Source organism: Colius striatus, chromosome 4 (assembly GCF_028858725.1).
Source record: "Colius striatus isolate bColStr4 chromosome 4, bColStr4.1.hap1, whole genome shotgun sequence".
NCBI lineage: Eukaryota > Metazoa > Chordata > Aves > Coliiformes > Coliidae > Colius > Colius striatus.
In genome coordinates this window covers 95552278-95570229 of record NC_084762.1, presented here as the reverse complement: position 1 = coordinate 95570229, position 17952 = coordinate 95552278, and the positions used below count along the sequence as shown (strand labels likewise).

General features: G+C 50.9%; 1 protein-coding gene across 1 annotated transcript in view; it reads right to left on the bottom strand.

Annotated features, from left to right (window-relative positions):
- ADGRB1 (adhesion G protein-coupled receptor B1) overlaps window positions 1–15672 on the bottom strand; it is an 88380-nt gene extending 72708 nt beyond the window's left edge. Inside the window, exon 1 of the mRNA XM_061994925.1 lies at window positions 15610–15672. The gene's annotated coding sequence lies outside the window, so the exon portion shown is untranslated. The remainder of the gene's footprint in view (window positions 1–15609) is intronic.
- Between the last annotated feature and the right edge of the window lie 2280 nt (window positions 15673–17952).

Here is a 17952-nt window from a genome sequence, read left to right as displayed (position 1 = left end):
CATTTCCTTGTGTCTTACAAAGACACTGAATCCCAGAATCTTAAGGGTGAGAAGGGACCCTTAAAAATCATCTAGTCAAACCCCACTGCCAGAGCATCCCACTGTTCTCCTGACCATCACACAGTGCTCAGTGAAAGCAGCCCTGCTGTCCAGCTGTCTGGTCATGCAGGGACGTGCCTGTTCACATGGCCTGGGGTAAAACTGAGGTTACACAAGGGAAAGCTCAGCTTTCACCTCCCAGATGATGTATTTCTTCCACTAACTGCAAGACAGGGAGAGAGGAAGCACAGGACATAAGTCCTTTTTGGCTGACCCCAAAATATGGGTGGTAACAGAGATTTAATGGAGACAGGATTGGGCCACAGCTGAAAGGAGCTGTTTTTGCTGAGCCAGCATTATCACAGCGTCTACAGGGTTCACTCAACTCAAAGCAGAGGAGGCACTAAGCCATTTTTTCATAGAATCACTGAACTGTTTGGGTTGGAAAGGACATTTAAATATTGTCTAGTCCAACCCCCTGACATGGGCAATGACATTTTTCACTAGATCAGGTTGTTCAAAGCCCCTTCCAACCTGCCTTTGAACACTTCCAGTGAGGGGACAGCCACAACTTCTCTGGCTCCAGCATTTCAGAACCCTTACTTTAAAAACCTCCTTCCTTTTATCCAATTTAAACCTTTTCTCTTTCAGTTTTTCAATGGTTTTCCAACATCCAGCCCTGTCCCAGCTGTGTCTCCTCCCAACTTCTTCTGCACCCTGAGCCTCTCTGGCTGATGGGGCAGCCTGATGCCGTGCCACAGCCATAGCTAAAACATTGCTCTGTTATCAAATCCAAAACAAAGCTACTGTGGAAAAATTTAACACTATTCCAAACAAAATCTGGCACAAAAAGGTCTTTCTCCCCTTTTCTTATAATGCTTTACATATTGACAGCCCACAATAAGGTCTCCCAAGAGCCTTCTCTTCTCCATCGTCTAAGCTCTGAGGATGTCTTTGAGCTCGCTGCATGAAGACCACTTAGTGACATCATTAATAAATGATCTTTTCACAAATTCTGTCTGGAACAGCCTGACATCCTCCCCAGCTCAGCCCATGTCATTGCAAGATAAGTTCAGAGGATTACTGCCTCGTTTTGCTTCCTTCCTATCGTAACTACAGGCTTCTCATGTCAAAGCTAATAGCCACCCATTATCAGGAATGTATTTGTGGAGCTCAGGGCCCCTTTTATGTAATTTGGCCAGTGTAACAGGCAATTCCCTGTAATTACAGCACACAAAAATCACCCAGAGAGACATCTTAACGTGCTGCTATTTATTACCAATTGCTAACTCTTCAGTCGCTATCTGAGTCCGCTCTCAAGACACAGCCTGGCAATCTGCATTTGGTAAACAGGCTTGATGAAGCTCTCAGGGCTGGGGAGTGGTCACGCAGCCACTTGTTAATAGGAACTGTCAGGATGATTTCCTTCAGGCTCTTGGGGAATTACAGGAGTTACCAGCACGCATTATCTACCTGCCAGACCTCAGCAACACGCTCAGCTTCCAAACGCTCTTCCAACTACACCACACTTCACTCTCAGTGCCTCAGCTTCCAGTCCTGATATCAAGGAGGGCTGGGTTAGGCTCATATTCACACTAAGGACCACTCTCCTGCTCAGCCAGCTCTTCCCAAGTATTTCCACTACCCCTATTTAAAACACATTATGCTTTATTACAGAATCACAGAATGGTGGGGGTTGGAGATCATCTAATGAGAACATAAAGACATGGATTTAAGTTGTGCCAGGGGAGGTTTAGTTAGGATATTAGGAAGAACTTCTTTACCAAGAGGGTTGTTAAGCATTGGAACAGGCTGCTCAGGGAGGTGGTGGAGTCCCCATCCCTGGAGATATTCAAAAGACACAGAGATGAAGTGCTGAGGGATCTGGTTTAGTGATGGGTTTGGCAGTGTGAGGTGAGGGGTTGGACTCGATGATCTTAAAGGTCTTTTCCAACTGTAACAATTCTATGATTCTATGATTCAGTGCAACCCCCCTTCTCAAGCAGGTCCCACCTCGATCAGGGGGCACAGGAACACGTCCAGGCAGGTTTGGAAACCTCCTGAGAAGGAGCCTCCACACCCTCCCAGGGCTCTCTCACCCTCACAGTAAAGAACTTTTCCCTTATGTTTAAGTGGCACTTTTTGTGTTCCAGCTTTTGTTCATTAGCCCTTGTCCTGTCACTTGAGACAACAGAGAAAAGTGCCCCCCCATCCCCTTGACAAACACCTTTGAATACTTGTGTTAAGGAGCTCCCCCCTCAGTCTTCCATTCTCCAGACTGAACAGCCCCAGGTGCCACAGCCTTTCCTCACAAGGAAGATGCTCCAGTGCCCTCAGCACCTTGGCAGCCCTGCACTGGCCTCTCTGCAGCACTGCCCTGTCTCTCCTGAGCTGGGCAGCCCAGCACTGGCCACAGGACTCCAGCTGAGCCTCAGCAGCTCTGGCAGAGCAGAGGGGCAGCACAACCTCCCTGGCCCTGCTGCCCACACTCTCCTCAATGCCCCCAGGCTGCTATTGGCTTCTTGCCCACGAGCCCACGTTGCTGGCTCATGTTTCTTCCTTCCTTGCTCCTTTCCCATTGCACTTCACTTGGCTGAGGTACTGAAATCCCTGTTTAACAGGGCTCTGATGAGTAGCCATGAGCCACTCTGCATTGCTTGGCAAGCTGTGGTTTGGGAACTGGGGTGCTGGGCAAGGGCACCATGAGGGAAGAACGTGGGCTCTATTCCCACCTTGCCCACGGGTCAAGCACGTACAAGTGGCTCCATCAGTTAAGCCAATCTTTTCCAGCCTTCTCAGCTGATCTGCTTTAGATTGCAAACAGCAGCCTTAACTTCTCTGGGGCCTATTTTGACTCCCTTGGAAATGGGAGAGAGTAATACTGCTTTCCATCTCTCTTCCAAAGCTTAATTCAGCTTCGATTCCTGATAGGTGTAAATGCCTTAGGGGGTTCCTAGGGCTACATCAAGATAATCAAGCACTAGTATCTCATTCTCTGCTGTGCAACATTAACAGGGGAGGTCTGGAGGAAAGGAGAGAGTTTCTTGGCTTAACTGTTTGTGAGCCAGCCAGATGGAGTGCCTGGCTTCTAAATCTCTGGTTTGCATGCATGTGCTAAGGCTTGCTCTGTTCCAGCCTTTCCCTTTCAGGCATGTCAAAGAGAAAATAAAACCATTTTACACAACCAAGCTGGTAGTAATTAAGAATGGCCTGTTTCTCTATGGGTACACCCTCTTTCCTGCTGAAACAACAGAGGCAGAAGTGAGGTTTCACTTGGTGCAGTACCACTGCCACAGGTGCTGTGGTAAGCAGCAAACCTCTGTCTCACTGTGTCAGTCCTACAAAATCAAATGGTCCAGGACCCACTCGATTGCCAAGAAAGAGTACTGCAGCAATTAAACAGCAGGGACAGGACCTGGAGGACCTGATTCTGGGAAGGAACAACCCCATGCACCAGCACAGGCTGGGGGTCAAACTGCTGGAGAGCAGCTCTGCAGAGACACACCTGGGAGTCCTGATTGATAATAAACTGACCATGAGCCAGCAATGTGCCCTCGTGGGCAAGAAGCCAATGGCAGCCTGGGGGCATCAAGAAGAGTGTGGGCAGCAAGTCAAGGGAGGTTCTGCTCCCTCTCTGCTCTGCCCTGGTGAGACCTCATCTGGAGTCCTGTGTCCAGTTCTGGGCTCCTCAGCTCAGGAGGGACAGGGAAGTGCTGCAGAGAGGCCAGTGCAGGGCCACCAAGATGATCAGGGAACTGGAGCATCTTTCATATGAGGAAAGGCTGTGGGACCTGGGGCTGTTTAGTCTGGAGAAGAGGAGACTGAGGGGGGATCTTATTAACATTTATAAATATCTAAAGGGTGGGTGTCAGGAGGTTGGGACATCCCTTTTTTCTATAGTAGCCAGCAACAGGACAAGGGGTGATGGGATAAAGCTGGAACACAAACAGTTCCACTTAAACATAATAAAAACCTATTTCACTGTTGAGGTGAGGGAGCCCTGGCCCAGGCTGCCCAGGGAGGGTGTGGAGGCTCCTTCCTTGGAGGTCTTCAAGACCTGCCTGAATGTGTTCCTGCGTGACCTGCTCTAGGTGGGAGCTGCTTCTGCAGGGGGGTTGAACTGGATGAGCTCTAAAGGTTCCTTCCAACTCCTACCATTCTATGATTCTTTGACAACTTACATGACAGTGATAGAGATCCTTTTACCATGGAATTACTTGTAAGTATTAGAAGTGCTATTGACTATGGCCATATGTTGTAACTCCACTAAAACTGACCTTTCTTTACTGCCCCTTTCTGCCTGGAATTGCCCCTTCTGTGTGCTACACAAAGGATAATCAGTTCAAAGTCTGTAGCTGATTTGCAAGCCAGTTCTTGCACTACTCCTTTAGCTTTGGCTTCAAAAGTCTGCCTTCAGCTCTAAGTGCCTTCCCAGCAGCAGTGCTGAGCACCTTGGAGGGAAATGTAGTAAGAGATTTACACATGGTTAAAATAAAATAACTCTATGGCAGACAGGGAATGGAAAATGAGGGTGGAATCCAGACTGTGTTTATCCTGATTTAAGCACTATTTTGGTACCATGCCAGGCAACAGCATTTCACCAAATTATTCCAAAGCAGCAGGTTGGTTGTTTTGTTCTGTCAATGGTGAATGATGCCAGACCAGCAGCTCCCCCCACAGCATGGGCAACACCTGCCTTCCCCATGCCCATGCATCCTGCCCTTTGGAGAGACCCAGCTGAGGAGTGGGGAGAACACAGTGTCTGGAGGAAGACTTCAAGGTGTCAAAGATGCTGATATTACCCTGCTCCCTACCATCAAGGAGAACAAATATCTGCCTTCCCCTTCCAGCCCCCTTGCCCATTGAAGAGCAGTCCTTAAGAAAAAGCTTCATCCAAAGCACAAGCCATGAACACTTGTACAGACTGCACAGAGTCACAGAATCAGAGGTTTGGAAGGGAGCTGGGAAGCTCAGCCAGTGCAACCCCCCTGCCAGAGCAGCAGCACCTAGAGCAGGGCACACAGGGACTCATCCAGCTGGGTTGGGATGTCTCCAGAGAAGGAGCCTCCACAGCCCATCTGGGCAGCCCCTGCCAGTGCTCCCTCACCTCAGCAGGGAACAGATTCTTCCTTGTGTTTCTTTGGAGCCTCTTCTGTTGCAGCCTGTCCCCATTGCCCCTTGTCCTACATATTTGTAAACAAAACATCCCTAACCCTACTCTCCTTTCAGTCCCTTTAATTATTACTTGCAGATGTGATTCCTCTGCTGTAGGACCCACGCAAAAGTTCCCATCTCTCACTGCTCAGCCACTGAAGATCCCTGCACTGCTCCTGACCTAAACTGGGGTTGAACCAACCTTGAGTAAAAGCTGTCTCCAGCTCATTATCAGTCCTCAGAGACTTCTTGGGGGCTCATTGGCCAGAGCCTGCCTCTGAAAAGGAGATGAATGGATTTCACCCCTTTAACAGTACACTCTGTGATGATAACAAGAGCTTTATTCCCACTGCAATCCAGAGAGCCCATGAGACACAGAATGATTCCACACGGGTGGTTACTGGCAAGTCACTGCTGCTGACATTCCAAACCCAGCTGGATGAGTCCCTGTGTGCCCTACTCTAGGTGGTCCAGCTCTGGCAGGGGGGGTTGCACTGGCTGAGCTTTCCAGGTCCCTTCCAACACTTAACATTCTGAGATTCCCTCTGTACAAATAGCAATGTCAAAGCAGCACTCAAGGAATCAGCTTTTGGCCCTGGTGTCCATCTCACTCACAGCTGAGTGACTGAGAAGCCAGTCTGTAACAGCCCCTGCATTTACAGCTGGACCCAGTTGATATAAACAAGCTCAAAACTGGCCTTAGTAGTAGGATGTTGCCCATCTGGGAATGGCTGAGGTGATTGCCATATTTAAAAGAGCAAAAAGAATGATTTGTCATGACAAAAGGAAAAGCATTGTCTTGCTTGTGGGAGAAGAGCAGAGCCATGTTGCCTTCCCACACTGATGGGGTCCATTTGGGCCATCCTTTTGGCGAGCAGGGCAGGCAGCAAGTGAGCACTCAAGCTGCAGACTTAGTTTTCACTGACCTTTATCACACAAAGCACAATCCCAGCTTCCTCATTAGACAGTCCTAACATTTAGAGGGAACTTTCAACTTCAGGTATTCATAATCACAAGCCTGACATTTGTTTTCCACACACATTGCCCTTTTTTTTTTGCTCTGAGATTACCATCACTGCCAAAACCTTGCCAGGAGATTTGTCTACTCAGCTCTCCACAGACAGTAAAAGTGGGAAGGGCACAAAGCTTTCAGAGGCTGATCCAGTTTTTGTTTAAATGAGTAGATACTGGTGGTAAGAAGGTAATGCCTCAGTTTCTGAAGGCACAGCAGCTCAAGTGCAACCTCAGCCTTCAGGCAGGGCCAAAACTGCCTTAAAAGGGCTTTTCCAGCCCCAAACTACTACAGAGATGGGTGCAGAATGGTTTAAAACAGACAAGCAATGCTCAACAGCTCTGACTGACCCTTCAAGCCCGATGTGCTTAGTGTCTGAAGTGCTTTGAAAAGGAAGATAATGTTGTTTAGCACTACTGCTCCAGCTCCCACCCCCGAGGAGCCCGTGAGACTCTGCCTCCATCACCCACTTGTTCCCATTTTCCATCGAGCACCTTTGTGACGTCTCCCACGCCATCCCCTGCCTGGGCAGAAGCTCCCCAGAGAACACCTTGAGAGTTTTCCAGCTTTCCTGCTTTAAAAAGCTCCTCTGTAAGAGCCCTGCTTGGTGCAGTGCCTGCGAAACCGTCCTGATGTGCCACGACTGACTGCGGAGCGCGATGACTAATGCCCTGGCGCTGTTTACGTGTGCCCCCACACCCGCCTGTAAGCAAGCAGCCTCCTGCTTCAGCTGGAGATTTGGGCTGTGTTTCATTTGCTTTGGGTCAGGGTGGCTTTGTGCTCGTTCAGCACAGAGCAGAAGGAAGCTGTGCCATGGATAAAGCCTCGCTGGTGACCGGTGATCCAAAGAACACGTCGTAATGATGAATTAACAGCAGGCTGCCAGCTGCAGCTGGGTACAAAGGCAGCAAGGTGCTGTCCCCAGTTGTGGATGCACTCTGTCATCTTTCCATATGTGTGCCCCAGCTCACCAAGGTTCCCCCATCTGCTTCCATCCCACTCAGAATCACAGAATCTCAAGGGTTGGAAGGGACCTGGAAAGCTCATTCAGTGCAACCCCCCTGCCAGAGCAGCAGCACCTAGAGCAGGGCACACAGGGACTCATCCAGCTGGGTTGGGATGTCTCCAGAGAAGGAGCCTCCACAGCCCATCTGGGCAGCCCCTGCCAGTGCTCCCTCACCTCAACAGGGAATAAATTCTTCCTTGTGTTTCTTTGGAACCCCTTATGTCCCATTGCCCCTTGTCCTATCATTGGCCATCACTGAGCACAGCCTGGCTCCAGCCTCCTCACACCCACCCTTGATGGATTTGTAACATGAATGAGCTCACCCCTCAGTCTCCTCTCCTCCAAGCTACAGAGCCCCAGCTCCCTCAGCCTTTCATCACAAGGGAGATGCTCCACTCTCTCCACTTCCCAGCAACAATTCACCCTTTCACACACAGCAAGAAGCAGACACAAAGGGGATGTAGCTCACAGAACTACAGGCAAGAGGGAGGGAAGAGGCCTGACAAGCTCAGCTCACCCATTCACCTGTCTCAAAGCCACATGAACCATCCACAGCCTGTTCAAGAAAACCCTGGCTGACAGAGGTTTGTGTCTCAGTGCTCAACTACTCCTGCAGCCAGAAGGTTTTCCCTTGTGCCTAAGTCAAACCTCGCACACTGCAGTTTGAATCCAATCCCCAGCAGCTACAGAAAGCAGATTACTCCCTTTCCACAGCTCCCTTCTACCCATTTGAAGGCTACTATCCTCTCCCCCCCTTCAGTCTTTCCTCCTTGCATAGAGCCAAATGGTCTCACAGAGCTCACCTCCGCTCACCATCAGCGTGGAGGTACCACACCAAACATCTCTGACACATCATCCTCTCCCACACACAGACTCCCACACTCACTTACTGTACCAGTCATCCTGCTTGAACACAGAGCAGAGCATTCCAGAGGAGTGCTTCTCACCCTCTTTGTTCACATAGCTGGCCCTTTATGGCTCAAATCTGCAGGCACCGAGGCTGAGAGCTGCTTTCTGAGCTCCTAGGAAAGGGGAAAGTGGGAACTGGGAAGACTCTGGTGTCCTGGCTTAAATCCACACCTCCTTGAACAGAGCAGTAAGCTGTGACTGGGTAATAGGGCAGCTGTCACACTTGCTAAGCTGCCTACATGGCAACAAGCCATTAAGCGTTGCAGCTCAAAATAAGCAGCAAACCCCTCAGGAAGGCCTGGACATGCAGTATCCCAGACATGCACGGTGAGGCTTTGGCTTCAGCTGAAGACAAGAGACTAAGCTGAGCCCTGGTCTGCTGCTGGGGTCACTTGGTTAATGCCAGAGCTGCCCTCGCCTTTACACTGAAGGGTGAATTTGTCTCAGCATTACTCACACTGAAGCATCGAAACCCACAAGGGTTTTAAGCTCCCAGTCACTTGCTCATGTTCCTCTCCCACGTCCCCTTCAGATGAAGAGATGCAGGGTGATGCAGCATTTGCCTGCAGAAGAGTCACTGCCAGGGCTGTGCGGAGCTCGCTGCCTTCGGCTGGCAGGGGCAGAGCTGCAGCCCCATGCTGCTGCAGTCCCACTGCCTGGAGCTTTGGTCAGGAGTTAAAGACCTGAGAGAATCCACGAGTGTGAAGCAGAAGCTCAGAGCTGTCAGCTGGGGATATGTCCCAAACGACCCCCTGGATGGACAGGCAGCTGAATCTGCAGGCAGCTGTGAAGGAGTTGGGATGGGGCTGGCTGCTTATTATGCTGAGCCAAGTCTTCCCATTATTACCTTGTGTGTTACCTGTCTTCTCCTAATGTATTCAAGTGTTGCCTCTCCTGGAAGCACAGAACTGAGACAGGTTTCCCATCAATCTCCCTCATCTCTGATTTCTTACCTACAGATGTTCAAACACCAATCACTTCTTTGCTGATGGGATCCCTTCTTAGATACCTGGGTAAGGTGTATGGCAATGGTGATCTCCATTCACATCTCCCACCAAAGTTCCTCTGCTCCCTGGCATGTGGAGCACTGCACAAGCTCCATCACTGAATCACAGGATCTTAAGGGTTGGAAGGGAGCTGGGAAGCTCATCCAGTGCAACCCCCCTGTCAGAGCAGCAGCACCCAGAGCAGGGCACACAGGGACTCATCCAGCTGGGTTGGGATGTCTCCAGAGAAGGAGCCTCCACAGCCCATCTGGGCAGCCCCTGCCAGTGCTCCCTCACCTCAACAGGGAACAAATCTCAGTAACCCCCTTTCTCTAAATACCCAAAGTAAATCATTTGTACTTCAACTCTGAGTCCTCTCCAAACTCAAATGAGATTTAGCCCGAATTCACTCTGCCATGCCAACTGACAGACTTTGAGGCAGAGATGACAAGGCAAACGTGTAAAAGCAGTTGATTTCCCACAAAATGATGGTGTGGGATCACAATTCAGCCTCCTCTGCTAAGAGACCACATCTGAAACACTGTGCAGCTCTTTTAAATACTGTGGGTCAGCCTGGAGAAGAGGAGGCTGAGGGGAGACATGAACACTCTTTGCAACTACCTGAGAGGAGGCTGTAGCAAGGTGGGAGTCAGTCTCCCAAGTAACCAGTGATAAGACAAGAGGAAACAGCCTCAAGTTGCCCCAGGGGAGGTTGAGGTTGGAGCTGAGGCAGAACTGTTTCCCTGAGAGGGGTGTCAGCCCCTGTGCCAGGCTGCCCAGGGAGCTGGGGCAGTGCCCAGCCCTGGAGGGACCCCAAAGCCGTGGGGCTGAGGTGCTGAGGGCTGTGGGTGAGTGGTGGCTGTGGCACTGGGAGGGCCAGGAGTTGGACTCCATGAGCTTAAAGGTCTTTTCCAACAAAAACGCTTCTATGACTCCATGTTTTGGCCACGTAAGAGGCATCACACACCCTCCCTACTTCCTAATCATACTGTAAGAGAGAGTGGGAGAGGAAAACTGTCTGCCCAGCTGGTTCCTACTCTATCTTCTCTACTCTATCAACACCTGCTGAAACTCAGGGAGACTATACCAGATTTACTGAAAAGAGCATCATTTGTGGGAGAAAAGGAAAGACCAGCTTGTGATTTGCAGAATCTCAGCCTTGGGGAAAGGCACCCCTGAGAAAACTCAGCAGCTGGGCAAAACCCAGAAATCCCCAGCAGCACTTACACCATCACCTTCCCCAACCTCAGCACAAAGCTCTCCTGAGACAAGCAGGATTCCAGATGGAGTGTCCCTTCATCACTCTCCCTTTAGCCTCTCCAGATCCAGGGAGAGTCCAGCAGGGACAGCACAAATCCCCAGGAAATCTTAGAAACCATTTGCAGTTCAATAGCTCCACAGCAAGAGGCACAATCAGCTCCTGAGAGACACTCCACTCACAACAGCATCCCAGAGAGGACAGGCTGATTGCAGGAAGAGGTGCCAAAGGCACGAGCCTGGGAGGCTTGTGGAGGATTTGAACCTCAAAAGCCCAAATGTTTGCAGCTCAGCAGTGTTCACCCTGGCACAGCTCTTGCTAACTGAGCAAGCAGAGGCTCCTAATGCACTGTCAGGGAAATGACAGCACTTGGTGCTTTCTGTAGCACCCTTCAGGCTTGGGGCACTGTGCAAATGTGGATGCACACAGCCTGGGATGCCACCTGCAAGGGTGCTGCAGCTGGTGAAACAGAGGTAGAAAATGATGAAGTGATTAGCTCAAGGTCACTTACAGGCACAGAAACAGCTCTGACTGTAGTGTAGCCAATACATTCAGATCCACCAGTCTAAAAAACCCTTCCCTAGACACCTTTACAACCTGGCAGTAGTTTGATGCCTGAAGGCTTTGAGCTGGGTGAAAATGAGAACTTCCCTTCAGCGGGAAAGTCCAACTTATTGAATCAATGGTTAGCACTGAAGCACCAGCAGCATTGGTACCAAAACCTACTGAGAAGTGGCTGTTGTTGAGGTATGCAAAAGGCTTCATTCTCACCCAGACTCCAAATCTCACCTGAGAAACGATGGTGGAATAGAAATGTCAATACATTCACCTCCAAATAAAGCTCTCTGGTCTTACCCAAGTGAAACACTGCTATGATTTCCCATCAAAACCTTGTCAGAACTGCTACAAACCTCACAAAAGATTTCAGTTTATTAACATCAACACGTTTCCAAGGGGAAAAGCGTGCTGCTGGAAAACCTGCTGTGCAAAGTGAGGCCCTATGGAGTTGTGAGACCTTCAAATGACCCACCTTGTGACTGCGTCCTCTCAACCAAGCACACAGACCTCCTGCCACACAGGGCAATCTCTTCAGACAGAAGATCTTCAAGATACAGCAAGATCACACCAGACCTGCATGTTGATTCCCTTCCCACAGCCTGGCCTGCCAAGACATACACTGAAAGTCTCCTCTCTGTGCTTCATTGTTTCCCCAGAATAAAAGAGATTTCTTCTCCTCTGCTGCACACACAACGTTGGGTGCTCTCAGGAAGGAAAAGGAGGTGGTGTGAGCTGACAGAGGAGCTCAGAAGCTGCTGCCCCTTTGGGTAAGAAGCACACCAAGCACACCAGTGCCTGGCATGCAAACTGGAGATAACAATAGAGCCTCTTGCAACACCCTGGGACATCCCAGGGTCAGGGCTGCTTGCTGCATACACTCCCCTGCCTTGCCAGCATGCTTCCAAACCACAACACACCCCACAGAAGCATAAAGGTGCTATATAATGCCCAGGGGGGTTGTAGAGTCTCCTTCCTTGGAGATCTTCAAGCCCCAGCTGGACACGTTCCTGTGTGAGCTGCTCTAGGTGGGAGCTGCTTCTGCAGGGGGGTTGCACTGGATGAGCTCTAAAGGTCCTTTCCAACCCCCACCATTCTATGACTCTATAATCCTCCCAGGTAATGGTTTGCCTAAACACCACCATGGAGATGAGATGTTCCAAAAACTCAGCACAGTCTTCAACTCAGAATCCATAAAAGCTCTTGCCACCAGCACCTTTCAATCCTTGCTACCACTGGAAACGAGAGAAGAGCTCAGATGCCCAATGCTGAGCAGCCGAGTCTGCAGCTGAGGCTAGGAAGAAGGTGGGGAGAGGGCAGGGATGCATTTGTACAGTCTTACTATGGTCCTAAGTGCCATAAGAATGAAGCTTTAAAGCTTGACTGACTATAAAAGCTGATCATGGGCTGGCAGGCAGAAAAGACAACACAAACCACACTCAAGCAAGACAACCAGAGAGCGAAACGCTCTCCTGCACATCCTCAGGCTCTTGCTCTTCCCTTCTCTCCTCCCAAAAAATGCCAAGATTGCTAAGAAATACTGAAAAAAAAAACCTCCACCACAAGACTCTTTATCAGCCAGACCATGTTTTGCAAAGGTATTGTTCAAACACACAGCTCTGCACTTTCCTTTTGCCCTTAACCTCTCAGTGGTATCATGCAGGTGTAGCATCAGAGCAATTCAACACCAGTGCCCTACCAAGAGAGGCATGGTGTCAAAGCAAAATGAAAAGACAGCCTCAAAAAGCTTGTCTGTGTTCCTTAATTTAAGAGGTTTTAATCTTTCATGGTGATCAACCAGCAGTTGTGCTGAGCCAGTGCAAGAGGCTGCCTCTGTCTAGTGAAAGCAGCTGGGTCTGAGGGAAACTGGATGCATTTGAACTCCAGACCTTAAACTGGATCTGAAAAGCTCCAGCATGGTTTAGTGATATCTGATCAATTGAAAACACAGCACTTTCAGCCCCTGGCTTGGCTGAAGTCAAGGAAAACTTCTTTTCCCCATCACACGAGCAACTCTCAGGTCCCAGCTCAGGGAAACTCTGTCCTTGACAAGTCTGAGTCGTCTGCCTGGGCAGCAACAGTCATCCCCACTGGTCCTTTTTCACTGCAAAGGAGCTGTGCCTGTACCAGAGTTACAAATATTTCAAACTGCCAGGGCCAAAGACTCCAGAGGGAGATTTATAGCAATAAATAATATTAATGACACAGGCGGACGGAGCTTCTTGTCCTGGGAGCTCCAAAGACACATGAAGAACTGCACTATAAATGTCACCACTGCAGACACCAACGATGATGAGATGCCACCTCTGGGGAAGGGAGGCAGCTTGAGCTTGCTCAGAATGACACTTGGTCAGGAAACTAAGGGTGGTAGCATGAGGACATGGATGAACAAAGCTCCATAGCATCAACAACCTTTGGGCTTTGCTTAGTGAGGGGACTCAGGAGGTAGCCAGGCCCCAGCTTTCCTTCCAGCATGGCCAAAGGACTCATCCTGATGCTCATGACTTCAGCCTGAGATAAATAAATGAGTTGTGAAAATGTAACCCAACCAGCAGGCAGTGGAGCTGGAAAGAGGACAAAGGATGCAATTTTAGGCTTAAACCCCAAAGGACCAGCTGAGAGGTTAGTTGCAGATATAATAAAACATGCCTGGGGGAAGAAAGCTGCAACCTGCAGCCAAGCCCACTCTCAGATGTGAAAATACATACATGGGCGATAAAGAGCTTACACCAACCTTGTGTTATCCAGATAACACTCCAAACACCCAGAGCTGAGGGAGTAGCAGTATCTGGCCATGTCAAATTAACCATTTCTTTTTTTCCTAGATGATTAGTTGAATAGCACCAAGCACTGTGTGGACATGAAGTCTCTGTTAGAGAAACTCCTGCTTCAGCCAAGGCAAAGACTCATTTCTCTCTCTTCTCACACTGCATTCTCCTCTGCCCACTTCCAGAAGCAGCATCAGCAGAGGATCTTCACTAGCAGCTCAGTGATACACCTGGGCTGGCTTCATTTCAGGCTGTATTACAAACATTCCTGCAGCACAAATCACAATTCGTTTTCCCCAACCATGCAACTGTCCTAAACTTTGTCAGGACTGGGTTGCACAGCCTGCACACTCAAGACAAGGCTCGCCCATCAGTCATCACAACCTCTGGAGCCAGACAATTAAGCTGCTGTAAGCTTGGGCTGAAGGGTAAAGGCTGCTGGCAGGACACAGTGCTGGTGTGGAGCACCCGAGCTCAGCCTGTTCACATCAAGAAGCCGGGCAACCACTCCTGGAGAGCACTGTCCCTTCCTATCTGCTTGGTTTCAGGCCATCCTCAGCTTAACCAGCAGGAAGACAAGGAAACAACAACCCATGGGAGAAAATGAGTGCAGAGACCCCATCAACAACACAACCAGCTCCTTCCAGGCCCTTTCCACATGGCAAAGCAGCCCCAGTCCTAGCTTGGACCATCTTTCAAACCAATGCATCTCTACCAAGACCAACCCTCTCTCCACAGGACCCCAAGAGCTGCTGTACCTGACACCCCAGAGCCCATTTGACTCCACTGTTGTGGCTGGGCCTGCAAGAGGCCTGGGCAAACACAACCAACGCTGTGTCTTTAAAAACCACTTCAGTGCAGATGTTGTTTCCATGGTAACTAGTGGACCAAATACATTAGTGTTTCTAATAATAAACCAAACCTTCATCTTGGAAAATGTGATCTCCCCCCCTTTATCACCATCACCCTTCCTTTCTTCCTCTCCCCTCCCCAGCCGCCGAATTAAGCCGGTATTTAACAAGCAAGGCGTAATTAGTCAATAATTGCAAGGGCCCAGCAAGTCCCACCCAGCGCCCAGGCAGATAGAGAAGCGTCAGGGTGGAGGGGAAGGCGGGAGGTTTCACTCCATGAACCTGGGAACTCTCCAAAAAAGGGATGAACTACTTCAGGAAAAGGGGGGGGAAAAGAGGAGAGAAAAGAAAGGAAAAGCGGTTAAAAAGCACAAGGTGGGAGAGAGGAGCCTGCGAAGCTCCTTTGGAGCACCCCAATGTTGCCTTTGGTGCCCTGGCACCCCCTCGAGCTCTGTGACTCAGGGTGCAGGGGTAATTTCTAGGAATCTGGTACTTTTTCCTCCCCTTTCCCTCATCTTTTTCCTTTCTCTCTCTTTCCAAAGGCTCCGTCCGAGCCGCGGCACCGGCTTCGTGTCACCCAGAGCGGCCGAAACTTCTCAGCTCCTCCCCTCCACTATCCCTTGGATGAGAGTGAGGACACCCATCTCCTTACCCACCCCAAAAAAACCAACCCCCAGCACAGCGTGGGGTGGAGAGAAGGAGCCCGAGGCAGGGAGGGGGATACGAGCGAGCTGCGGAGGATGCTGCGGGGAGGGAGGCGGCGAGGGGTGATCCCCCCATCCCCACACACACACACACAGCCCGCCTCCGAAATGAGACACGTGCCAAGCTTTCACGCGTGGGGAGCCCACAGGAGCGAGCCGCTGTGTCCCGACTCCCTTCCCCAACCCCCACACACGCGTTTCGATAGAGGGATGCGAGGGGAGAGGGGAAGCGGTGCAGCAGCAGCCCGGGGAGCCGCGTGTGTCTCTGTCTGTGTGTGTGTCCCCCTCCTCCAAAGCTGCGGCCAGGGTCGGGGGGAAGGGGAGAGGAAGGGCGGCGGGGAAGGGGGAGGGTGACGCAAAGCCTCACGGTGTGCTCGCCACGCTCCCGGCGAGCCCGGACTGCAGCAGGAGCCGGGGCTGTGCCCGGAGCCCCTCGGGCTCAGGTACGCGCTGCCCAAAAGCCGGACGCTGAGGATGCTCCGCTCCATCCCGCTCCCCTCTTTATTTTGTGTCCCCCCCCCCGTTTCTCCTCTTCCTCCTCCTTTCTCCCCCCCTCCGCTCCTCCCTCCGCGGCGGCGCCGGCGGGACGGACTCACCATGTCGGGGCTGAGCTGGGCTAAGATGGCGAAGGCGGAGAGCCGGTCACACAGGCACTTGGTCCGGGAGGCGTCGAGCGGGACCGTTCGGCAGCCGCGCCAGGACCAGGCGCCGGGCGGGGAGGCGGAGGCGGAGGCTCTGCTGTGGAGGGAGGGACGGGGCGGCGGAGCGGGGAGAGAGGGAAGAGCGGCCGTCAGGGCGGGGAGAGGGGGGAGACCGCGGCCCCCGCCCCCCCAGCATCCCACCGGCACCCTCCGGCCCTGCAGCTCCTGCTGGGGCTGGGGCTGGTCCTGCTCCGCCCCCGCTGTGACCGCTCCATCGCCCTCCACTCGTGGAAGCGTCCCCCTTCATCCCCCGGGCTGCTCTGTCTCACTCTCCCCATCTTCATCTCCCTAAGCCTATAGCCCACGTCTCCCACAGTACCTGGACAGCTCCATAACCCTGTGGTATACATCCCACTGAAGGATGATGTATAACCCCATAGCCCTGTAATGTACACTCCATAGAAGGATAATGTATAACCCCAAAACTCTGTGATGTACACCCCATAGAAGGATGACATATAACCCCATAGCCCTGGGGTGTACACCCCATAGAAGGATGATGTATAACCCCAAAACTCTGTGATGTACACCCCATAGAAGGATGACATATAACCCCATAGCCCTGGGGTGTACACCCCATAGAAGGATGATGTATAACCCCAAAGGTCTGTAATGTACACTCCATAAAAGGATGATGTATAACCCCATAGCACTGTGGTGTACACCCCATAGAAGGATGATGTATAACCCCATAGCCCTGTGGTGTACACCCCATAGAAGGATGGTGCATAACCCCATAGCCCTGTAATGTACACCTCATAGAAGGATGGTGCATAACCCCATAGCCCTGTGATGTACACACCATAGAAGGATGGTGCATAACCCCATAGCACTGTGGTGTACACACCATAGAAGGATGGTGCATAACCCCATAGCCCTGTGATGTACACACCATAGAAGGATGGTGCATAACCCCATAGCACTGTGATGTACACACCATAGAAGGATGGTGCATAACCCCATAGCCCTGTGATGTACACACCATAGAAGGATGGTGCATAACCCCATAGCACTGTGGTGTATACCTCATAGAAGGATGGTGCATAACCCCATAGTCCTGTGATGTACACCCCATAGAAGGATGGTGCATAACCCCATAGCCCTGTAATGTACACCCCATAGAAGGATGGTGCATAACCCCTCAGCCCTGTGATGTACACCCCATAGAAGGATGGTGCATAACCCCATAGCCCTGTAATGTACACCCCATAGAAGGATGGTGCATAACCCCTCAGCCCTGTGATGTACACCCCATAGAAGGATGGTGCATAACCCCATAGCACTGTGGTGTACACCTCATAGAAGGATGGTGCATAACCCCTTAGCCCTATGATGTACACACCATAGAAGGATGGTGCATAACCCCATAGCACTGTGGTGTATACCTCATAGAAGGATGGTGCATAACCCCATAGTCCTGTGATGTACACCCCATAGAAAGATGATGTATAACCCCAAAGCTCTGTAATGTACACCCCATAGAAGGATGATGTATAACCCCATAGCACTGTGATACACACCCCATAGAAGGATGATGTGTAATCCCAAAGCCCTGTGGTGTACACCCCATAGAGTGATGCATAACCATATAGCCCTGTGATGTACACCCTGTAGAATGATGCATAACCATATAGCCCTGTGATATACACTCCACAGAAGGATGCCTAACCCTGTGAACACCCCATATAGCAATGCATAACCCTATAGTCCTCTCCCACAGGTCTCACATACACCCCTTAACCCTATAGCCCTGCCCTACTTATCCCATATATGGATGTATAACCTGACAGCCTCATCCCAGACACTCCCTGTGTAGATGCATTACCTTATAGCCCTGTGACACACACCCCATCTATAGATGCATAACCCTATAGACCTGTCCCAAAGGCCTGATATACACCTCACTCCCCCCTCTAGCCCCAGACCTCCCCCCACATAACCCCCCTGACCCACACCCCATATAAATGTGTCCTCCCCATCTCACAGCCTCCCCCCATGTAGATCTCCTC